General features: G+C 38.0%; 1 protein-coding gene across 6 annotated transcripts in view; it reads right to left on the bottom strand.

Annotated features, from left to right (window-relative positions):
- GREB1L (GREB1 like retinoic acid receptor coactivator) overlaps positions 1–25,592 on the bottom strand; it is a 278,957-nt gene that overhangs the window by 168,621 nt on the left and 84,744 nt on the right. For all 6 annotated transcript variants that reach the window (XM_053902487.1, XM_053902486.1, XM_053902488.1 and 3 more), the window contains one exon: positions 6,426–6,528. The gene's annotated coding sequence lies outside the window, so the exon portion shown is untranslated. The remainder of the gene's footprint in view (positions 1–6,425; positions 6,529–25,592) is intronic.

The raw sequence follows: 25,592 nt of genomic DNA, 5'->3' as shown, positions 1-25,592 counted from the left end.
CTCTCTCTCTCTCTCCCCTCCTCCCCTCCTTCTCTCTCTCTCCCTCTCTCCCCCTCTCTTCCTCTCCCCCTCTCCTTCAGCTCTCTCTCTCACACACATACACACACTCTCTCTCTCTCAAAATAAAAAATAAAAGAAAAAGAATCTAAATAAATAGAACCCCAAAGATGTTATTTTTCTATTTAAAAAAGTTTTTCAGTTTTGTCAGTTTATTTATCATTTTTTAGGGGAAATAGATATTTCCACCTTACCTACTTCCTCTTGCTTTTGCAAAAGGGGCAGAAACACACACACACACACACACACACACACACACCACAAAAACAAGAGAGGTGGAGATGATGAATGGATAAGGGTTTGAAGTTGCCAACAGGAGCTTAGGATGAAAAGTTTGAATCAGTAGCTTCTTAGAAGAAAGAGAATGAACATCTTTAGATCCATTTATTTCTTGATTCTGGACTTTAAATTGGTGGAAGGGCTGCATACTTCTGGTAGAGGGGAGGATCCCAGGAAAAGCGTTAACTATGGTTTGTTTCTTTTTTCTAACAAGAGAATCCAACAATGGATTTTCTCCCTCATACCCCAAATTCTAACTCCCAACCCTTTCTCTACCTCCTATAAACTTTCTACCTTTCTTTAGTCCATAGTTGAAAAACATGAGAGCCAATTAGTGTTTGTTACCATCTTTGCTGGTAACTCCCACATCTACATCATTGGCCATAATATCTTTTCTGAGTTGCTGATCTTCACCCAAACTCATATGTCCAAAATTAGTATGTCCAAAACAAAACTCATAATTATTAGAGTAAAAGCTATTCCTTTTTCCTGATTTCATTTTTTCACCTAGAAAGTACTGTGAACTGTGCTGTTCCACTCACCACTCTATCAATGACACCCAATCCCATCTGCCACCTCCCCCATTTGGGGTCCAGAATTATGTTCTATCACTGGTCTACAGTGTGCCCTCCTTCTGTTCCAGCCTCCAGAAACTCGACTATAGGACCCCAACTTTGTTCCCATCACCTGCTTCCTGGATCTTCTTCCCCCTCACCAACTGACTGACTGTTGAATAGGAAACCTCTTCGGTGCTATTTCTTGTGCATGTGTCCTCCCAGCCCCCAGTACTGCCCTTGATTCCTGAGAGCCATGGAGCAGTTTTCTACCATTCTTTTCTTCTAGCTGCTTGTTTTAAGTCCTTTTTAAAAAAGTGTTTATTTATTTATTTTTAGAGAAAGAAGGAGAGAGAACAAGGGAGGAGAGAGACAGACAGAGAGAGAGAATCCTGAGCAGGCTCCATGCTTTCAGCGTGGAGCCCGATGTGGGGCTCAATCTCACAATTGTGAGATCATGACTGAGCTGAAACTAAGAGCCAGAGGCTTAATTGACAGCCGCCTAGGTGCTCCTTAAATCCTTTTTATGTGATTCCCCCTCAGGCCCCCAATGCTGCCAGCTGCTCTGTGAGACTAACCAGGTTGTCTGACCTGGGGTCAATTCTGTATGACTCATACAGAGTCACTCCCTGAAAGGCCACTTTCCCTACTTTCCAGATTTTGTAGTTTCTGCATCAGTCACATGAACCCCACTGCTCTGGTCTGTCATCACTGTGCTTTGTGAAACTGTATCTCCTCGTAGCCTTTCTCAGTGTCTGTGGCACTTTTGTAACCTCCTAATACTAGAGTAAGTTTTTTTGCCAAAATGGTGCCCTCTAGATTTTCTGCACCTCTCAACCTGGGAGAATTGGGAAACTTTCTGCAAGACTGCCTCCCTGGTCCTCCACATTCTTCTCCTGATGTCAGTTTTTCTGGGTTTGACACAAGCCCATGAGACACCCTTTAAAGCCTCTGACAGGCTATGCCATGTCCTTTCCAGCCCACTTTAGTTAGACTACATCATTGTGAGGCCACCAGCCCTTCTGTTTGAATTCTGTCAATCTCCACCTGGCCCACTTCTAGGTGGAACCTGGACAGTATTGTCACCCTTTTCCTACCTTCTCCCCCCACATCCCTGGAACTGGCTGTTTTCTGTGAAAGTGGCAGTGAGCAGGTTCAGTTTTGAACTGGCCCTGAGGAAAGGGGTTAGGAGTTGTGTGGGCAAGAGGCAGGGATGACAGCCATTGGAGAAGTGAGAATAAATTTTTTTCTTTTGAATATTTTTTGTATAAGTAATAAATGCAGTGGAAACAAACAAAAAGTAGCTTGGAGGCAGTCTGTAAGGGAACTTATATGCCAAATTGGGAATTTGAATTTTGTCCCCAAAGCAGGAGAAAGCCAATGGAAGCTTTCCAAAAAAAAAAAAAAAAAAAAAAAAAAAAATTAAGATAATTAGATTTTTAAAAATAGAAGGTAACTCTGGCAATAATGTGAAAGTTAGAGACCAGATAAAAGGTTTCTGAGGAATCTAGGAGGAGTTGATGGGGACTGTACATAATCAGGGCTGCCCTTTAGGTAGGGAGTTAGAAATTCAAGACTCAAGTTCAGGAATGAGAACTCAACAAACAGACCCTGGAGACAGACAGTTGCCACATGGAAAACTGTTGTCTGTACTGGGGAGATTACTAGGGACTACCACTGTAGAGAAAGTATGTGGAGTAAGGGTCAAGGGGGGGGGGAGTCTGAGAAACATCGTCATTTGAGAGTCAGTCAAAGGATGAGGAAAACCACTTTGCAGAAGGAGCAGTAGGAGAAGCAGGAAGGAAACCAGGAACCTGAAGGGTTTTGAAAACCAAAGGACAAGAGACTTTGGAAGAGTGGGAGGTGGTCAACAGTTTCAACAGGTAAGGAAGGTCAAATTGGATCAAGAATGAAAATCTGCCAGGTAGCAATTAGTCTTTCAAGAAGTGTGGTGAACTAGGATGGAAATCCGTTGGTAGTTGTTGGAAAGGTAGAATGGCAGGAAAGATACTAGAATGAGGGATCTTCACAGGATGAGTTTCTTCCCTCCAAGGAAATGGAGAGGTGGTGATACCGAAGAGAGGAGATGATTAATGGAATAAGGTGCTGGAGGGGTAGAGAAAGGAGAGAGGAACAGATGAAAGACACACATCAATGGCAGAACCACAGGACAGGAGCCTGGGTCCCTGATCACAGCAGAAATGTTTTACGAGCTATAGACAATTACCTCCAAACTCTGTTTATGTGGAAAAGAAATAAACTTCCAGCTTGGTATTTAATGCTTCCTGTCATAAGCAGACAAACGAACTCCTAACTGATACAGGAGAGAAGGGAGTTCAAAGAACAAGCAAGTACCTCTCACAAGCATGAAGACATGAAATAGCACAGTATGTTCTGAAGACAAGACCAGTCTGCAATTGCTAGACTATCAAATGTGAGAGAGGGAACAGTAGGAAAGGAAGATGAAAATGTAGACCCAGGCTGTGAGGAGTTGAGACTGGATCCTATGGATAAGAAGTAGCCACATGAAAGGATGTTAAACAAAGAAATGGCATGTTCCCCATTTCAGCTTTGGATAGATTCTTCTTGTGGCAGTCTGGAAGGGGCTGATGTGGAGGCAAAACATGATGTAGGGAGAGTGCTTAGAAACTTCTACTAGTCCTGGTGAGAGATCATGATGCCTGCACGGGTGCAGTTATGGAAGGGTTACAGAGGGATGGAGAGACCTGAGAAATACTCAGGAATTAAATCAATAGGAATTGGTGACCAATAGCATGGGCAAATGATGCAGGGTGAAGCCCAGGTCTCTATCTTGCATTGCTTTTCTCCATCCTCACTGTTCAGGCATGCCACTGCCTCATATATTCATTCAGTAGATATGTATTGAGTGCCTTCTCTGTGCCAGGTCCTGCAGATACAATGGTGAACAAGACAGAAATGGTCTTTGCTCTCCCAGATCTTAAACAGGAATACCATTGCTGAAAGCTTCATATGTGATATCTCATTTAATCCTCCAAATACCCTTTGATGTAAGTATTACTATGTTCCCATTTTTCAGATGAGATAACCCAGTCTTAGAAAGTTTAATGATTTGTTCAAGGTCATATGGCTAGCTGGTAAATGGTGCTGCCAAGAATCACATGCAGATCCACCTTACTTTAAGGCATGGTTTTATTTTGTTTTGTTTTGTTCTGTAGGCTCTACACCTAATGTGGAGCTTGAACTCACAACCCCAAGATCAAGAGTCACATGCTCTATGGACTGAGCCAGCCATGTGCCACCTAGAGCCATGTTTTTAATCACTTGACTATGTTCTTTCTCATGCAATTACAATGTATTGAATACTGTAACAAGAAGTATGGTGGTTTGGATCACTGCAGCCTCCCAACTGGACATTCTTTCTGCATTTGTATGTTTCTAAAGTGCAAACTGGGGAGAATGGTGGTACCTCCTCTAATTGAGGGCACTTGGAGGAAGAAGATGAGGCTTTGCATGGAAGGTGATAGATACATTCAGGCCTTAGATATATATTGATTTTGAGATGGCTCTGAAACATCCAAGTGGAGATACCCAGCAGTAATGTGACAGACAAGTCTGAAGTTTGGAGGGAAGCAGGGTTGGAGACGAAGCACTTGGCATCACTTGTACTTATAGGTCAGCTAAATTAAGGCAATTACTGGGACTCTTCAGGGGCTCCTAGAAGAGGAGCAGCCTGCTGAGAAAAGGGCAGGGTACAGGCTTAAAGAGAGTGGAGTAGATTTAGGATAATTGATTAGAGAAAAAGAGAAGAATTCACCAAGGGTACTCAACTCAAGATAATTAAGTTGTATTTAGGGTTAGAGAGAATGAATTTATAGTTGATATCCATCTGCATGACTGAGGGATTTTCTCCAGCAGCAAATAACCAACTCAAGAATAGGAAGACTTGCCAAAATTTTATTATTTTACTAGTTCCTTTCTTTTGTCTCACTCTGATTCAAGACCTTGCCTGTGAGTTCCCAGAGCACCCTGATTTTACCTTTGATCTGCTAAGGAACACTTGACCTATCAGGTTCTATTTAAGTCCACCTCCCCTTTGGACTTTGAAATCCTCAAAGTTCTTTGAGACTTTGAGAACTCCAAAGTTATTTTCCTTTTGAAATCTGTTTTTTATTGTTTTTATTCCCTATTATGTACTTGTTTTATCTCCATGTTAGGCTGCAGAGTCTCTAAGGGGAGGGACTGTGATTTTGCACAGTTCTATAGGAGCATCACCGTAGTTCAATGCCTCAGACACAGTATTTTGTTAAACATACTGGATTGACTTTAATCTGGAAGCTGCAATGTGAAAACTAACCAACTATCTAATTCTATCAAGCAGCAATTTTTAAGACTTGGCAATTTTATTCAGACTTGGAATAAACAATCCCCTCGTCTCAGCCTTTCACTCTCTGTCTTTCATTAAGAAGTAGCTAGGACACCTCCACCAGGTATATAACATTTTGTCTTTGGAGTTTGGACCCTAGGCAGCTCTCTAGGCTCTTTGACCATGGATGAGCTACTCAGCATTTCTGGGTCTACTGAATCTCAGCAGTTTAATAAAACTCAGAGGATTGGATGTGATGATTGCAGATGTCCCTTTCTGTTCTAAAATCCAAAGATTAAAAAAGAAGTGACCAGCACCAAAAAACAAGTAGATAAAAATAAAATAAAATAAAATCCAAAGATTTCATGACCCCCCCCCCAGAAGACCTTTAAACCACACTTAAGAATACTGCGTTATAAAGCACAATTAAAACATGGGTTCCAAGTGAAATAAGTCAGAGACACAAAAACCACTATGACTTAAAAAATATGTGGAATCTAAAAAAATAAATGAACAAAGAAACAAAAACTAGAAACAGACTCATAAATACAGAGAACAACTGATGGTTGCCAGAGGGGAGGTGGTTCATGTGATGGGCAAAATAGGTGAAGGGGATTAAGAGATACAAACTTCCAGCTATAAAATAGATAAGTTAAAGGGATGAATAGTACAGCATAGGGAATATAGTCAATAATATTGTAAGAACTTTGTATGATGACATATGGTAACTACACTTTTCATGGTGAGCATTTCATAATGTATGTAATGGTCAAATCACTATGTTGTACACCTGAAACTAATATAATACTATATGTCAACTATACTTAAATTAAAAAAAACATGGGTGCCATGTTTCACAATTAGAAAATGTCAAATAAATCCCTATCTCTATAAAGTTGGGCTACAATGAACTTCCTTTAATCCTCACAGAGCACATTGCCTCTAAAATGAAGACACTGGCATTTTATATTTAATTATTGCTTTGACCACTGGTTAAAACATTTAATAGATGCAAGATGTTTTTCAGTGGTAGATTTATCCAAAAATCAAACAAAAGGGCACTGTTATTCACTTTGCTAGTAAAAAGACAAGAAGGCTAGAATGTGAAACACCATCTCAAATCTCACGTGTACCTTGGATAACACTTTCCTTTTTTTCAGATTAGAAATCAAAGAGTGGAAGTGACTTACTCAAGGTTATAGATGTACTAAATGGCAAGGCTGGTAGTAGAATCCAAGGCTTCCAGTCATATGCTTTTTTTTTTTTTAAACAACCAAATTGGTCAAAAATCTCCTGAAAGACAAAAACAGATGAAAGTGAAATGCCAGTTGATTGAGTTTAAACAGAGACTCCACTTTGTTCTTTCCAGGTTCAATAATAAACAATTCCAGTGATTAGCATGAAGGGCTGGCACATGAAACATTTAACTCCTAAACAAAAATATTTGTATTTTTGCACTGAAGTTAGTAAATCAATTGTAAAAATTAAAGTAAATGGAAAATAAAGAGAATTAACAAACCCAGAATTCAATTTTCCTTCACTCTTTTGGAAGACAGAAAAAAAAAAAAAATCCCTGCGGTTCCCTTCATTAGCAGGGAGGGTGGTGAGTCCCATTGTAAATCCCACTTATAAAGGCTCATGGCTACCTGCAGAGCCTAGGAGTACCAATCACATTAGTGAAGACACCAGATGACCAAAGGAAGCAGTGAGGGTCTGGGAAAGCTAGTAAACAAAAGGCAGCATTCCAAATGAATGCCATTGCTAGAGACTGCATTGTAAAATGCCTGGATTTGAGAACCCTAAAGCAGATTAGTTTAAGGCAACAAAAGATTCAAACAAGATACAAAGAACCCATTTTGACACATTAAGAAATTGTCTTCATTAGATCATCAGGTGCTTAAGTGTAATCATTAAAAAAATAATAATAATTCCATTTAAGTTGTGTTTCAAGAAGTTGTCCTGGAAGAAGGGGGACTTAAACATGGTTCTTGAATATAACATGTTCATGACCAAAATTAATGAACTACATATGCTAGCCTTTTTCCCTTTTAATCTTCCTGACATTTTAAAGCCCTGTAATGACTTTAAAATTTGTTATACACACCATTTCAATGGACCACTCTGCTCATGAGTACTGCTACTTTAAAGCACCAACTAGAAAAACTTGAATCTTTCCAATCTTCCACATTGTTGTAATACTTTTAAGTATGAATTGCCAAAATGAAAAGCAGCAAAACATCAGGACATGGTATAATTTCCTGGACATTTTCTATCACTTCCTGTGCTTATTTGGCTGTTGTCACAAAGTTTAGACTCAAATACAGTCTAGATGTTTAAATTTGAAAATGTGGAAGTAAAACCTTATTTACTTCCATGTGAAGAAGGCTGATATTTGCTGCTGTTTGTTTTCTTTTGTTTTGAGGGTGGAATTAGGGAATTATGTTCAATAAACTTAATAACTGCCAATATTGTTTGCCAGTTTTATTCACTAGATATCCATAGTGCTAGGCTTAATAATGCTGATGTGAGGTAGAATTACTTATTGAAAGTCCTGTAAGAAGACATGGTCACTGACAATATGTGTAATATTAGATCAAATGGCCTTCTATTCAACATTAGACCATCAATCAGTCTGAAATTTTACAAATGTATTTAAAGACCCTCTATCAATAGCAGATAAGCAGACAGGAAAAAGTGGTTCTGATCATTTAAACAGTCCTAAAATTCTATAAGCCAAACTTGAGGTATAATAATGAGAACCTTTTCCTGTAATTTGTATTTGAAAATTAATTTCTCATCATACCTCAATTTGATAATCATCCCTCACCAAGAACAAAAGTAGTTCAGCTCCCACTTTCCCTTTAGAGGTACTCCCATTGTTTTGTCAAACCCTAATAGGGTCATAAGCAAGGCTTCACTGACACAGAAGGAAACAGTTCACAACTAATGAGCTGAGGTCACCTGCAGCTTTTAAGGCCAGGTGAAAACTTTGACTTCATTGATGTTCAAGTGGAAAAACATTGGAAAAGTACAGTGAGTATGAACTAACAGTTTTCTGGCTTCACCTCTCCCCTAGGCTTAAAAATTATATAATGATAATAACATTATAATAAGATTAAAGTTTGTTATACTATTTATTTAAAAATATAATCAATCACCCTTGTTTGACAGAGGCAAAATGAAGTAGAAAAATAAAGACACTGGTGGCTGAGCCACATTTCAAGTTTGCAGTAGCAGATGAGGGGCACAACTCTCATTGCCCACTCCCTCAAACCCTCATGATGCTGTGGCTTCTCCAGCCTTTTCAGTTTTGTCACATCGACGGTGGCAGACATATGCCCTATCAAGTCAGTAACAGTATTTTCTCAGACAGCTCCTTATTTGCTGACTGCATTCATGGAGTGTCTCCTTTCATTGTCTCATCTATCCCTTCCCTCTTTCCTTGGCAGCTCAGAGACAGGACCAAGAACTGCCTGACTTGCGAGCCCCTAAAGCAGTGAAGACAAGTGGTGTGGGGGTGATAAATCTGATTCAGATCATGCTCTAATACTTTGCAATCATGTGGCTTGAGGCTAGTTATTATCTATAAAATGAGAATAAGATTTCCTACCTCATCAGGTTATAGTAGATGGTGTATGCAGAGCACCTGGCATGTATTAGACATACAATAAATGTTAATACTCTTCCTTATAGAAATCCCTAACCACAGGAAGAATTATGCTTTTACAGAGTGTTCTTTCATGTATATTATCTCAGTTAATCTTTGTAAGATTACCACACTCAGAAGTAGCAAAGTACTCAAATGCATGTCCTCTGACACCAGAACCAACTTTTTTTCTATTGGGCTACTATGTGAGGGGCTGTGGTGGTGGAGATCACATCATATTCCTATATCATCAATGTCTGTGGATAGGGATGTGGAGCATGGGCTGAACTGGGAGGGATCTTAGAAGTAAGTAAATGAAGCAAAAAAAATACAATCAAACAAAACCATACCACTTGGTAGGGTAACTGCCAGAGAGAGAAACTGCCCTTAGTGTTTATCAATAAAGTATCCTTTATGGTAAAAAAAGAAAGAATGAAAGTGAAAAATAATTATAATGTCCTGGGTGCTAGATCTTTATAAGAATGTGATTATATTAAGTTGGTCAAAAAAAAAAACTTATGAAAATAACAGACCTAAGAATATTATTTTAGTCTAAGGTTGAGAAAGCTTTCTTAATTGTCATTAGATGCAACCAATATCTAAATTAGCCAAAATTTCCTAAAGTACCTCAGAACTATGAGTTTTACTTATATACACTTTTACTTCCTTTAATCCTCACAATAACATCTTGAGATATATGTTGTATTCATTATGAGAATACAGACAACAAAAGATTGAGTGACTTATTTGAGAAAGTTAGCACTGCTGTTACCCAGACCTACATCCTTTAAACCCTACATATGTATTTTTCAAGCTAAGTCACATTATGTTCTCTGCAGTAACAGAAAAGAATATGTGAAATGGTCTAAACTGTAATCAAGATTGTTAATTAAAACTCATGATGGGGCGCCTGGGTGGCTCAGTCGGTTAAGCATCCAACTTCGGCTCAGGTCATGATCTCATGGTCTGTGAGTTCGAGCCCCACGTCAGGCTCTGTGCTGACAGCTCAGAGCCTGGAGCCTGTTTCAGATTCTGTGTCTCCCTCTTGCTCTGACCCTCCCCCGTTCATGCTGTCTCTCCCTGTCTCAAAAATAAACGTTAAAAAACATTTAACAATAAAATAAAATAAAATAAAACTCATGAGAGGAGTAACAAATGTCAGGTTAGTTAAACATGAGTTTACATACACAGACTGTAAATATCCTACTTAGAGACTTCTGAGGTCAGAATGATATCCATTGTTTAGGTTTGAAAATAAATTTTTAAAGTCATTCCTGGCCTACTACGGAAGCCAGACTGAAAGAAAATGGGATTCCTAACTCATTCCAGTCTGATTATATACAATCATATTCTGACTTTACTATTTGCATTTCTTTAACTTAAAATTTTCTAAGAGAAATTTACAGCTTAAACCAGAATGACAACTTTTCACCCAAGGATATGATCTTCACTCTCTCTTATTACTTTTCATTCTATTACCTACCTAGAAAAATCTTTGTTGAGAATCAAAATATAAGGAAATTCCTAATTAATGGAGTTGAGATATATGAACCGATGGCATGTAAATTGAAAGACAAAGTGCTCTTTATTTGGGGATAAAAAGTGAATAAACTAAGAAGAACCCTAAAAAAATCTGCATGAAGAAACAAGTCACCAGAGCTATGGATGCAGATAGTCAACATTCAGGAGAGATGGAGTGGGTCAGTCCTGCCAATCTGGGTGTTCAGAGAGGCTCTTTTTAAAGTCACTGCTAGTTGAATAGTAATGGTGGTGGTGGTAGAAAGTGCTGAATGATAAATCAGGACATCGTGAGGAAGAATGGAATGGAAGTTCCCATTTGTTTCAGCAACTGCTATAGCATGGGTTATATTTGACCTGAATGTAACTAAACAGAAAATCTGGCTGGAATTACTACTGATTTTTCTTGATGAAACCAAGGTGCCCATTGAGACACTGTTAAAGTTTCGCATCATTTACATCAGTGTTTCTCACAAAGTCTAGTTCAAGGACTGCATCTGAATCACTTGAGGAATGGTACTCACCATGGAGATTCCTTATCCTCTCTCTCAGAGATTTACGAGTCACTAATTCTAGATAAGGACTCAGGAATCTGCATTTTGAATACCCCAGAAAGTGTTGCTAGATTTAGCAAATAGACAACGCGAGCCACAGATGATTCTATGACACTACAGTTTGAAAATCACTTATTTGGAAAAAAGAGGGGGAGGGGATCAAAACTGTGTATGATTGTTAAATGGGATGCTTATTTATAACAATTAGCCATACATATTAAAAAGAAAAGAAAGAAACCTCACTGTCTGATCCTAGGACTGGCTCCTTGACTACTCTCTGCTTCAATCTCTTCCTTTGGAAAGTGGAAACAAACCAATGATGATTCCTACTAAGCCCCCTGCCACTCTGGTTATGCTCAAAGAAGGTACCTAAAAGCACAAGAGAGTTAGAAAGGCCATTTTGCCACGACAACAGCAACTTGTTATTGGGATGAGTACTGTGTACACCTCCACCACTGTTTAGATGCCTGTGGCATTTGACCTTTACCTCTTCCTCTGAGGCCGGCCCTAGCAGGGAACGAAAGCATCTAAAAAAATGGAACATTGCTTATCAACTAGGTTTTTAACTGTTAAACCTAACTTCTCTAGGTTTTACATTCCACTCCCCCCTTCCCAAAAAGCTTCTAACCAAGCTTTAATGGTAATTGGATTCTGTGTTACATGACAAATGTGTATTAGAAGAACATTTAGAATGTTCAACTCTGTAATAAGAGGCATCAAGCCTGGGGTAAAGAAGACTGCAAATCATGCTCCCATTTCACAGAAAAGTTAAACAGAAAAATTGTAATATTATTAAGTACAATTATTAAAGTAGTTCACTAGGGAAGAGATGTCAGAATGGAGGGGAGTTCTGAGAAAATGACACAGGAGCATAGAAGGGTGGAGGTAAGGATAGAAAGACATATGGGGAGTCTGCAAAGGTAAATTTTGACGATTAGTGGTATGCTGGTGGTTAGTAAATGCCAGTGTGCCTCAGAATCATCGTATGGCTGTCTGTGACATCCTTCTCTGCGTTTTCAAAGTCAGTGTATGCCATAAAGGAAAAGTGAAAAATTACTCACATTAAGAAGAGCTCACACGCAAATAAGTATAATCTGACTTGATGTAAGGAAGACCCAGCAGACTTTGTTTGCTTATTCAAGTTTTCTGCTGTATTACTGGCATAAGGTCCTATTGTTTCTTTACTACTAACAGATATATGGGAGGCTGGGTCAAACATCATCTGATATCATTCTCAATATGAGGGCTTTGTTTGTTTTCATATAATGATGTTCTTGGGCTGTTAAAATCGGTCAGGGTCTTTCCTTATTATAGTTAGACAAGTCACTTTACAGAAGGAAGGAAGACACCTGATTCACATGACCAAGCATAGCAAAGGGAGCATGTGAACTTTCAACAAAAGAGGAAGCTTTATACCAGATGTGAAAAAGTAAAGTTTATTTTTCCATTTAGCTTGTTTATTTAAGTAAGAAGGAAGGAGACAGCGGCTGCTTCCCATTCCAAACTACTCAGGGAATTACTTTTCTTTCTTCTTTATAAATGAACAAAATTGGCTTACTGCAGTTTCCAGAGGGATCTGGAAAGGAACCAAGTCAGTAATGATTACATTTCATCTGTAGCTAGTTTAACCTTTGAAACCTGCCAATCAACAGACAAGACCAACAGGGAAGGTCAATGCAGACTTGCCCATCTAGCATTCTCTTAATGTTTAGATAGAAAACAATTTATTACAGAAATTATTTTAAGAAATACAAAGCACAGTATAGACTGTAATCAAGGCCCTTATAAAATTCATTTAGCAGCTGAGAAAACTTCAAGTCTTAGGTTAGTTTACTTTCCATTTTAATCATTGTGATTAGGCAGCACAATGATAGAACTTTTACATTTAAAACAAAATAACTGAAGGAAAACATCTTTTGTCCTTGATTCATCTTTCTTTTCACATTATTTTGGTCTGACACATCATTTGTTTCTCAACTGAAGATCTTCTTGGTATATATCCAAAGACAAACACTATCTTTTTCACAAATTGTTAAACATTCCTCTTAATCCTGAAGGTATTAAATGCCATAAAAACAATATAAAATATACCACAAAACAATCATTGATATTTTGATCATGTATTCATTAGCAAAAAGGAAAAAAACAGGCTACAAAATATTAAATGGCTTTTCCCTCTTCATTTACACATCCACTAAAAAAAATGCTTAACTCCTCTTCCTCCTCCATAATATCCTCTCATCCTGCTTCTTGCAGGAAAAAAGAGAACACCATCACTGAGATTAATGGAGCATTGGTAAAGTACTTTAGGTACAAATGACCCACTTTTATGTACTGCCAGAACAATTCAGCAAGGGTTTAGGAAGAAGAAAACCTCAAGTTCCTTTCCATTGAATCCATGCAGCTGGTGGTGATAAATTGATTGTTCTCCCTTAACAGCAGGGTCAGAAAGACAAAGAGAGAAACATTTTCTATAACTGGCTATATTTTTTATTAATTAGTAAACTTTTTTTCTTTAAGTGCCCTATGTCATCAAGAATTATTACCTCCAGTTTTAATTAAAGCCCTCTCAAAGATAAACTCATCCTGCTAAAATGCAAGAGTGGCATAATGGGATGATTTTTCTTTGAGTAAGACAAAATGCAAATGGTCCCTCTTTCTAAATGAAGGAGAAAAGGGATTGATCTACTTCTGGACTTCTATTTCCTGGGATTGTTTCTTAAATACTTTCTGTTTATCACTTTAGTTTATCATCTTTAAAAACAACCAAAAATAGAATTGGTAATATATCAAATTCTAGATACTGTGTGAAACTCAAGAATCCTAAATTTTGAACTTAAATCTGTTCTTCTAAGTATCACTATCAAGTGTGAGTTAAAGTAAGACTCACTTACTCATTTGGTCTTTGCTATGAACTCTCCACAAAGATCTGAATCTGGCCCTTCAACTACTATAGTTACTGCAAAAATTACAATTGCTAACATCAGCTAATATTTAATGCTCAGTTTGAAGATTTTTTCATGCAATCTAATAGTTTATTTTTATTTAAAACCAGGATGTAGCTACCATTTCATAGCAGTAGTGTTAGAGACCAGGAAAGGTAGGGAAGAGGTGTCTAGAGTGGAGTGGTTACTACAAGTCTATTCTCAAGGCTTAGATGTAAAAGCATGCTGGGATGTAAAAGATTCAGTATTCACAGAATCACTAAAATAATACATTGAACAGAGTATTAACATTTGATACGATTAGTAAATGAACACATTTATACGTGCATTTGTGTGCGTGTGTGTGTGTGTGTGTGTACACAGTAAAGCCACCTTCCAGACATCAGATTTGTGGGAAACCTCAACTACCTATCCTTGAACCAGTCAGGCACCTAGAAATAAGAGGAAAATAAACTTTCACAGTGAAATAAAGAAAGAAATGTAACTAATTTGTATTGTAGGTGCAGACTCACCCTCAAGTATAACATAAAACAGCAGTTTACCAGCAACATGACACACTGGTTCCAGGGAGAAGTGATAACTCACCTAAAGAGAAGAGACTCCATATCTACAAAAGTAGACAGACACGCACACACACGCACACACACACACACACACACACACACACATATATGTACTAACTACTCAGGATATTATAGAGGCAAATGACCCTATACTAAATACTTCAATAGTCACTGCAGGCAACACTGTAATTCAGTGAACCCCAAAAGCAGATCTTTATAATTAGGACCCTGAGTCAACAAATATGTGCTATTTAAAAGGCAGAATACATGGAAACCTTTGACAATAAATTTCATATATTGAAAAAAAATAAAAAATAAAAAATAAATAAAAGGCAGAATACTAAGTAATGTATTTTAGGAAAATCTTTCAATGAAATAACTGATTTTTTTTTTGAGCCTTCAGTTACATGGAAAATAAAGTCATATGGAAAAACTTTACTATTGTTATGCTTTAGGCAATGTATTTTGCCTCTAACTTTCGAAGGTTTTTCTGAATACTCATTTGTTATGCTCAAAGAAGTTCCAAGGAATGTAAATATTTTAAATATTATCACTATTTACAACTAGATTAAATTATACAATTAAGAGTTGAATTTTTTAAAGGATGCCTTTTCCAATTATATTTGCCTTGTTAAAAATTGTGTTAATCAATTGTGTGTACAAGTTTTGGGTTGCACTGCAGTGTCTCTTCTTCCATATGACTGTAATAAGCTACCACTCCTGGCTAGTAATAAGTTATCACCTATACTATTATGATGTGATTTTAAAATCTGATGTACAGTCTTGGTTATTAAGACCTCTGAAGAGATTTGCATGAGGAACAGCAGGAGGAATTACTTAAAACTTGAAACAAAAATTCTTGATTCATTAATTACTTGTTGAACACCGCAATGTCATGGATGTAATCCAATGGTCCTGGAGGATGCTTAGAAAACAACAGAATAAGAAGATTTCAGATACTCTGAAATCTTTGACTCTCTTCCTTTGAAAAAAATCTTCTGTCACAAGTCAGAAGGATAATGTCTCTTTTCACCCAATGAGAAAGCTGTTCTCACACGAGCATAATTAATCTTCTGACACCATGACAAAGAAATTCCTTAAAAGGATTTCTCCGATTTCCTCTCAAGACAGAAGATTGTCTTTATCCATCATCTGTTCTTCCTGATCCCTTCTTTTTGAATATCCACATCAGCAGAATTGTCCATCAGAAGAGACAGCAGGAGGGAAATCTCTGCATGATTGATAGGGCCCTGATGCTCTGCAGGCTATTTAAGTGCAAGCATCTATTGTTGCAAACTTACTTTACAGCAGTTAAACAAATATAATAGTCACCAATTCAACCATTGTGCAGCTTAGACTTGACTAAAACTAGTAAGTGAAGTTTGCTAATGACAAGGCACTGATTTAAACTTTGCAGATAAGTTGTCCTGGTGCCTATTCAGAAAAAAAGAATATTCTCAAAGTCATGAAACAGTATATATGGTATATTAGAAAGTGTTATACACTATACTGTATGTAGATGGACATTCCTGTTAAAAAACAAGAAACATCTGAAACTTTATCTTAACAGTCATTCAGTACTTCTCACCTACATCATGGCTATTTAGGAAAACAAACAAACAAACAAAATTGCATTATGTTACCATCAAGAAAAATGAGATGTGTCAAAGAAGAAAGTGGTACCAATACTCCCTTAAAATTATTTTTTCAGATTCATCATAGTAAAGTTTTTTTTTCAAAGAGAGATTCTGGTATATTCAGGTGCTCTCACCCCCATCCATGAAAGAAAATGGAAGGCCATTTGAGACTCCTTGTGAGGACCTGCTACTTCCTTGGGTGGAAGGAAGGAACTGGAAGAGCACTGTAGGTCAGTTTCAAGTGGAGGAGCAAAGCACACTGAGCAAAGGCCCAATCCACAGAAAATGCAAGCCTGGCTCCACTTGCAAAGTAATCTATATGAAATGGAAACAAATCTAGAAATCTCACTAAGCTCTGGTAAAAGCACACCCAATATCAACAGTAGAGGTTACAGTATGCTCTGTGTTCTTTATAGATGCTGCCAAGAAAGGCCACTTGAGCCCAGACACTAGGACACACTGACACCATGTGTTCTGTTTGCACCACAATGACCTTGACTACTCAGTTCTGGACGCACCCTGTGAAAATATTTGTTTATGCTTCCAATCCCCAAACACTGAGGCCAGCCCCAGCTCACTGGTGCTTCCCTTTGTATCTTTAGAAGGACAGACTGTTGCTGCCTGACCTATCATGGGGCGTCTTCTCCAGCTGACCTGCCTCCTCCAGCCAAGGAGAACGACTGATGGCTGGTCCACAGCCAGGACCCACGTGTTTTGCAATGAGCAGCTTAAAATGGTTTTTCTTAAATTGCAGAGTTATATTCAGGATTGATTACCCCTTTGAAGATTTAGGGGAAAAGAATTAGATCCAGGGTAAAGACCTAGGAAAATCTTTGTGGATAATGAGGGACACTAACCAGTTTGAATGCAGAATATCATAGAGTTTGAATTTAGAGAAGCTGGAAATCAATTGAGAATGAACTGGTAGTAAAAGTAACACAGGAGGAGGGCCAGATGGGGAACTCAGACATACAGCTCAGAAGGGACTTTGAAGCATTCCCTCACCAGCTAAGGACCCAGAAATCTGACCAGGGCTCACATCACCAAGAGCTCCACATCGTTGGTTGACAGTTCTTTTGTGAATGGCTTGTCTTCCCAACAGGATTGTGTGTGTACTGGGACAGAGCAGGGTGGGTGGCAAGAACCAGTCCTTATCATTTTTGTTTGTCTATCATACATCATATAGCATCTTGTCAAGATAAATAAACACTTACTAGTTAGTTAGAATGGAAATTGATTAACAGGCTATTAGTTCTGCCCAAGGCCAGGTGCATAATACCTGAGAAGGGGACCTTGAGACTAAGTCCAAGTTCATGAGGAATTCTCTCTTGCCTATAATGATCCCCAGAGTTAAATCCTTGATGAGAAAAACCTACCAATGTACATGGGAAATCTCCGTACCTTCCTCTTAATTTTGCTATGAACCTAAAATTGCTCTAAAAAATTACATTTAAAAAAAAAAGCCCAAAACAAAATAAAACAAACCCTACCAGTACTCACAAAAACACAGGGGAAACCAAACATTTCATTCTTTTGCCCTTCAGAGATATCTTTGTAAGACAAGGATCAGTTGTAATGTGGTCCATCATAAATATTTAACACTAATTGTGTTCACAGAACTGACTCTGGATTAAGACAGGCATTTACTGGATTCTAGCTCCCCTGCTTCCATGGGTGCATATGATTCAGTCTCTCTTTGCTTCAGTTACTTCATCTGTAAAGTGGAGATAATAATGGTGCCTATATATTATAAGGTATTGTAAGGATTAAATGTAAATCCTGGCATTTGGCAAACACTCAGTACATACCAACAGATTATTATTCATTCCCTATTCTCCCCTTCCCCCCTCATTCATGCAACTCTCTTAGTAGGTACATTCAGCTCTATTTCTGGGAGTTTATCACCACACACACACACACACACACACACACACACACTACCAGATTTTGGTGCTAAGAAAGGAGTAGGCCCAGTAAATTGAGCTAAATGGTCACTTCTGAATGACTGAGAAAAAAGAATGAGTAAATTAAGCAGAACAAGCAAAGAACAGAGCAGGCCAAGGTGACACAGGGGCTGGAAACAGACAATTTCTCTGAACTCTATTTGAACTATTGCAGGCTTGCGTGTGCCTCATTCTGCCTCATCCAGCTCAGCTTCACCACCTGGCTTCCTGGTTACCTTTACACTGTCTTCAAGTTGGGGTCTTACTGGGATACACAAAGCACATTCTGTACTTATTTTTATTTCTATTCAGTTCAATGAATATCTATTTTGTTCCTGTAGTTGCCAAGCATTGCTACATGCTGAGGATACATTTGTGAATAAGACTATAATTTAGAAATTCACAGTTCATTGAGGAGGGCACTTGTGGAGATGAGCATTGGGTGTTGTATGGAAACCAACTTGACAATAAATTATATTAAAAAAAAAAGAGGTTAATACCTCAGAGGGCCTTATATGACAACCTACATACACTGTAATACAGAGCACACATGGTGCAATAGAGTACAGTAAAATAGAGAACATGTAGTGTAATAGGGAACATGAACGGTGTAATAGAGAACATACACAATGCAACAGAGAATATACATAGTGTAACAGAGAATATACATGATGTAATAGAGAGCATTCCAGTGCAATGGATAACATAGTGTAATAGAGAACACACATAGTACAACAGAGGGCGTACATAGTGTAATAGAGAACATACATGGTATAACAGAGAACACACATAGTGCAATAGAGAGCATACATGGTATAACAGAGAACAGGGAGCATATAGTACAACAGAGAATACACATGGTGCAACAGAGAATAAACATGATGTAATAAAGAACAGACATGATATAATAGAGAGTATACGTGGTATAATATAAAACATACACGGTGTAATAGAGAACACGTGGTGCAACAGAGAACATACATGATGTAATACAGAACACACATGGTGTAACAAAGAACACACATAGTACAATAGAGAACAGACCTGATATAATATAGAGCATACATGGTGCAATAGAGAATATACATGGTATAATAGAGAATGCACATATTATAATAGCACACATAGTGCAACAGAGCACACACATGGTGTAATAGAGAACATACATGGTATAACAGAGAACATACAAGAAGCCTAGGTGGGAGTGGCACTTAGGACTTAAAACATGAGGGGGAGTTTGCATGACAGAGACAAGGTAGTGTTGAAGACATTCCACATAAAGAAAACAGTGGGGCCAAAGAAGTAGGTGTCACTTTGTGTGTGTGTCTGAGTCTTAGAACGCATGAAGGCAGAATGGCAGGAAGTTAGATTATAGAGTGAAGTGACATTAAGAAAGGCGATTAGGTTTTAAAAAATTTTTCCCCATATAAAGAGGAGTTTTTAAAGATTTTAGGTAAAAGAGTAACATGATAGAATTTGTTTTTCAAAAAGACAATTCATGGAACCAAATGGAAGACACGGGACTAGGAACAGGAAAAGGAGTCAAATGTCATAGCGCTTGGAAGGGGATGATTAAAATGGTCTGGCAAGAGGCAATGAGGAACTAAAAGGACAGTAGAGCTGCGATGTCATTTATTCAACTTTTGCAGGTTCCTGAATTGGCAGGGTTTAGTGACACACTGGACATGGGATGTGAGAGGGGAGGAAATTTCCCAGTGGGTTTTTTCCAGTGGGTTTTTAATAAGGTATTCCTTATTTTCCAGTGGGTTTTTAATATTTTCCAGTGGGTTTTTAATAAGGTATTCTTTTATTTCTACTTCCTTACCAAAGGAATCCTATGACACCTACTATAAATTCTAATTTTTAACAATTGTGCAAAATTCCATTATTTACTCCATAAGCCGAATGGCTCAATGGATTTTGTGGCTAGACCTGTCTTTAAGTATGAGACAGAGAGGTGAAAAAAGAAAAAAAGAAGAGCAGACATCTGCCAAAAGGCTACATGTGCCAAATGGGAAATGAGAGCACATTTAGAGAAAGAGGAAGAAGAAACAACAGGGGGGTTAAATACCCCTATTTTACTGCTAGGGAAAGTTTCTAAAGGGGAAGAACTTGTTTCATGATCAGTTTCATATATCCGAGGTCCACATCAAAGAGGACACAAGTCATTTTCAGAAGGTAGTAGCTGTCTTATTCTTCTATTACTGTTTTTGGGGGATCTATTATATCAGATTAAAAGATGATTTTTATTAATGATTAACTACAGTGTTAACAAATATAAACAAAATTAATATGACATTTAATGAAAAGCAACTTGGTTTACTCACTAAACTACATGATTAGCCAGCACACTCACCTTTAAAAAATAGTATATTGTTATTTTATTTTATTATTTTTAAAATATTAATTCCAGTATAGTTAACATACAATGTTATATTATAGTGATTCAACACTTCCATACATCACCCTGTGCTCATCACAAGGGCACTCCCTAATCCCCTTCACCTATTTCACTCATCCCCCTACTCCCCTCCTCTCTGGCAACAGCTTGTTCTCTACAGTTAAGAATCTGCTTCACTTTTATAAAAAAATAAAATAAAATTACTACTGAGAATGTGGCAGGAGTGTGGACAAGGTAGTAGGAGCTCAAGCAGGCAACTATCTTTTTTTTTTTTAATTTTTTTTAATGTTTATTTATTTTTGAGAGAGAGACAGAGCATGAGTGGGGGAGGGGCAGAGAGAGAGAGATAAAGAGAGAGGAGACACAGAATCTGAAGCAGGCTCCAGGCTCTGAGCTGTCAGCACAGAGCCCAACATGGGACTCAAACCTACAAACTGCAAGATCATGACCTAAGCCAAAGTCGGATGCTCAACTGAGTGAGCCACCCAGGTGCACCCCCCCTTTTTTTTTTTAAGGAAACATATTTTTAGGGGAACTTTTTTTTTTTTTTAGTTTTATTTTTAGAGAGACAGACAGACAGAGAGAGCATGAGCAGGGGAAAGGAGTAGAAGGAGAGAGAGAGAGAATGAGAAACTTAAGCAGGCTCCATGCTCAGTACGAATCCTGACACAATCCCGACTCAATCCCATGACCCTGGGATCATGACCTAAGCCCAAATCAAGAGTCAGACGCTGAGCCACCCAGGCATCCCACCCCCCACTTTTTAAAAGTTTATTTATTTAAGTAATGTCTACATCCAACGTGGGGTTCAAATGCATGACCCCAAGACCATGAGTTACATGCTGTTCTAACTGAGCCAGCCAGGCACCCCAAGAAGTCAGCTTTCTTGGACTAGGAGGCATCTTCAGGAATGACAGCCACACATAGAGGAGCAAAAGACAGAAGGGGCCCAGGTCCCTGATATCATGTATCACAATCTCAGGCCTAGACTAGCTTATGCCAGAAATGGTCTCCTAGAGCAGGAAAGTGGAATAATTCCCCTTAGACACACTTCAACAATAAGGGTTAAAACAAAAATTTGTTTTTTGGTTGGTTTTTAGAGAGACAAAATTTGCCAGTCACATAAAATTTCCAGTAACCTGTTATTTTATTATATGACTAATGCCTTTCATATTTAATCAAGATTTAATTTTCCCCTAGGAGCCAAATGACACTGAAGAAAGATACATCTGCATTCAACCTCCCACAAACTAAACTCTTATACAGCTTTTATTCTAATCCAAAATTATAGGATGATACAGTGCTTCTTCAGTTAGGTTCAGCAAACATGAATTTGACATCTATCTATGTGCTAGTGTTCAGTCATTTCATTAAACTGTATTAGCAAGAAGCATAAGTATGTATATGCCCAAATTTTCCAACAATTCAAGTACAGTAACAACTTCTCTCTCTAGGGGTCATTGACCCAGAATTCTCAACTAGTGGAAACACAGATAAGCATACAAGCAGATAAGTATACAAACAGACACAACAGACTGCACAAAGTTCACATTTTAAATGTATTTGCACTTCACTCAAGGGGAGCGAGCCATCAGGCACTCACCCAAACTTGTTTCCTCTCATTTAAGACACAGTTTGAGGGAGTTTGGATATATGATTCTTAGCTTTGACAGATTAAAAGACGTGAGATCCAGGGGCAAGAACAATGACAATTAAAAAAAAGAAGTGAAACTTAAAATTGACACTGACAGTGAAGATAGAAAAATAACTTCAAAAAGGATACAGAGGAACTTAAAATATGCAACAATCAGGAGCCATTGAGTTTAGGAGTTCTATACATAGTTCTAGTATTTAGCTTGGTTCTAGTACATAGCAAGACATTGAAAATAACCAAAATCATCAGGATAAAGTTGGACTTATTAAACAATTAATAATCTATAGTAACTTTTTGAAAAACTTCTGTCAAATGATTCCTTTTTAAAATCTAAGCATTTCAGAGAATAAATTCTAGAGATCCCCTACAACTAAAAAATTCTCATGCGCACATGAGCTGGGGATGGGCAGAGAGAGGGAGAGGAAAAGAATCCCAAGCAGGCTTCAAACTGTCAGTGAAGAGCATGATGTGGGGCTTGAACTCATGAACCATGAGATCATGACCTGAGCTGAAATCAAGGGTCAGATGCTCAACCAACTGAGTCACCCAGGCACCCCCAATGTACACATCTTAACTTAAAAATACTTTCTGGCTAAAAAATACTAACCATTATGTGAGCTTTCAACAGGTCATAAACTTTTTGTTGGGAGAGGGTCTTGCCTCCAAGTTGATGGCTACTAACCGATCTGGGTGGTGGTTGCTGAAGGTTGGGGTGGCTGTGGTACTTTCTTAACACAAGACAACAATGAAGTTTGCCATGGTGAATGACCCTTTCTTTCATGAGTGATTTCTCTGTGGCATGCAATGCTATTTGATAACATATTGCCCACAGTAGAACTTCTTTCAAAATTGGAGTCAATCCTCTCAAACCCTGCCACTGTTTTATCAACTAAGTTCATGTAATATTCTAAGTCCTTTGTTGTCATTTCAACAATCTCCACAGCATCTTCATCAGGAGTAGTTTCCTTCTCAAGAAACCAATTTCTTTGCTCACCCATAAGAAGCAACTGCTCATTCATTAAAATTTTATCATGAGAATACCGCAATTCAGTCACATCTTCAGGCCCCATTTCTAATTATAGTTCTCTATTTCTACCACATCTGCAGTGATTTCCTCCACTGAAGTCTTGAACCCCTCAAAGTCATCCATGAGGGTTGGAATCAACTTCTTTCAAACTCCTGGTTAGGTTGATATTTTGATCTCTTTCCATGAATCATGAATGTTCTTAATCACCTAGAACCTAGAATGGTGAATCCTTTCCAGAAGGTTTTCAATTTACTTTGCCAAGATTCATCAGAGGAGTCACTATCTATGGCAGCTATGGCCTTACAAAATATATTTCTTAAATCATAAGATTTGAAAGTCAAAGTTACTCTATAATCTATGGGCTACAGAATGGATGTGGTGTTAACAGTCATGGAAAGCACATTCATCTCATTGTACATCTCCATCAGAGCCATTAGGTGACCATATGCATTGTCACTAAGCAGTAATATTTTGAATGGAATCTTTTCTTCACAGCAGTAGACCTCAACAGTGGCCTTAAAATACTCAGTAAGCCATGTTGGAAAAAGATGTGCTGTCATCCACGCTTTATTGTTCCATTTATAGAGCACAGGCAGAGTAGATTTAACATAATTCTTCAGGGCCCTAGGATTTTCAGAATGGTCAGTGAGCACTGGCTTCAACTTAAAGTCACCAGGTGCAGTAGCCCCTAGCAAGAGAGTCAGCCTACCCTTGAAGCTTTGAAGCCAAGCATTGACTTCTCCTCTCTAGCTGGGCAAGGCCTAGATGGCATGTTCTTCCAATAGAAGGCTGTTTCATCTACATTGAAAATGTCTTCTCCGTTGTAGCCAACTTTAGGTCTTCGGGGTAACTTGCTGCAGCTTCTACATCAGCACTTGCTGCTTCACCTTGTACGTTGATGTTATAGAGACAACTTCTTTCCTTAAACATTATGAACCACCCTCTGCTAGCTTCAGACTCTTCTTCTACAAGTCCTTACCTGTCTCAGCCTTCACAAAATTGAAGAGAGTTAGGGCTTTGCTCTAGATTAGGCTTTGGCTTAAGGGAATGTTATGGTTAGTTTGATCTCCTATCCGGATTACTCAAACTTTCTCCATATCAGCAATAACGCTGTTACACTTTCTTATCATTTGTGTGTTCACTTGAGTAGCACTTTTAATTTCCTTCAAGAACTTTTCCTTTGCATTCACAACTTGGCTGTTTGGCACAAGAGGCCCAGTTTTTAGCCTATCATGGCTTCTGACTGCCTTCTTCACTATTCATTTCCAGCTTCTGATTTAAAGTAAGAGACATGCAGCTCCTCCTTTCACTTGAGCACTTAGAGGCTACTATAGAGTAATTATTAATTGGTCTAATTTCAATATTGCTGTATCTCAAAGAATAGTGAGGCCCAAGGAGAGGGGGAGAGATGGGGAAACAGCAGGTCAGTGGAGCAGTCAGATCACACACACCATTGATCCACTAAGTTCACGGTTTTATGTAAGCATAGTTCATCATGCCTCAATTGCAAGAGTAACATCAAAGATCACTAATCACACTAATCACACCATAACAAATCCAATAATAATGAAAAAATTTAAAATATTGCAAGAAGTACCAAAATGGACAGAGACATGAAGTGGACAAACGTTGTTGGAAAAATGGCACCAACAGACTTGCTTGATGCAAGGTTGCCACAAACCTTCAATCTGCAAAAAATGCAATATCTGTGAAGAGCAATAGAGTAAGGCACAATAAAACAAGATATGCCTGTATGTATAGTGAAAAGTATATAATACTTCTCCCTAGGGACAACTACTATTGCTAGTTTCTTGTTTATTCTTTTGAGAGAAGATGGAATGGAATTGCAATATAAATATACACGCATATACATGAATGTATGCATTACCACAAAAGGTTAGCATACCACAACACTCTTCTGTAGCTCACATTTTTCACTTCACAATAAATCTTGGAGATCTTTACATATCAGAATATAGAAAGCTTCCACATTCTTTCTTTCATGGCTATACAGCACTGTGTGGTTGATTTAACCAGTTCACTAGTGAGTATTCAAACTTTGGCTATTACCAAAAATGTCTGCCATGAGTAATTCTATACATAACCATCTCAAACATGTTATCTCAGTAGGATAAATTCCTATTCATGGAATTGCTAAGTATATGAATTTAAATTTTTGATAGATATTGTCAAGTTGATCTTCATAGAAATTAATTTCCACCAACAATGTATAAGACAGCCTGTTTCACCATACCTTTACCCACAGAATCATAACTTTTATATTTTTGATTAATTGAAAATTGAATTGCAAAAACAGTATTATTTCACTGGAAACAGAAATTTAAAAATTTGGAAGAATAGTAGCTCATTACAGTTTTAATTTGTTTAATTATTCCTTAGTATGAATGAGGTTAAGCATCCCCTCAAGTTTAAGGATCACTTAAAGAACGTTAGAATTGATGTAACTAT

This window comes from Panthera pardus, unplaced genomic scaffold, assembly GCF_024362965.1.
Source record: "Panthera pardus isolate Hobbes unplaced genomic scaffold, ASM2436296v1 HiC_scaffold_15, whole genome shotgun sequence".
Taxonomy (NCBI): Eukaryota; Metazoa; Chordata; class Mammalia; order Carnivora; family Felidae; genus Panthera; species Panthera pardus.
Note: the sequence above shows the minus strand (reverse complement) of the source record. Positions and strands in the feature narration are given on the sequence as shown.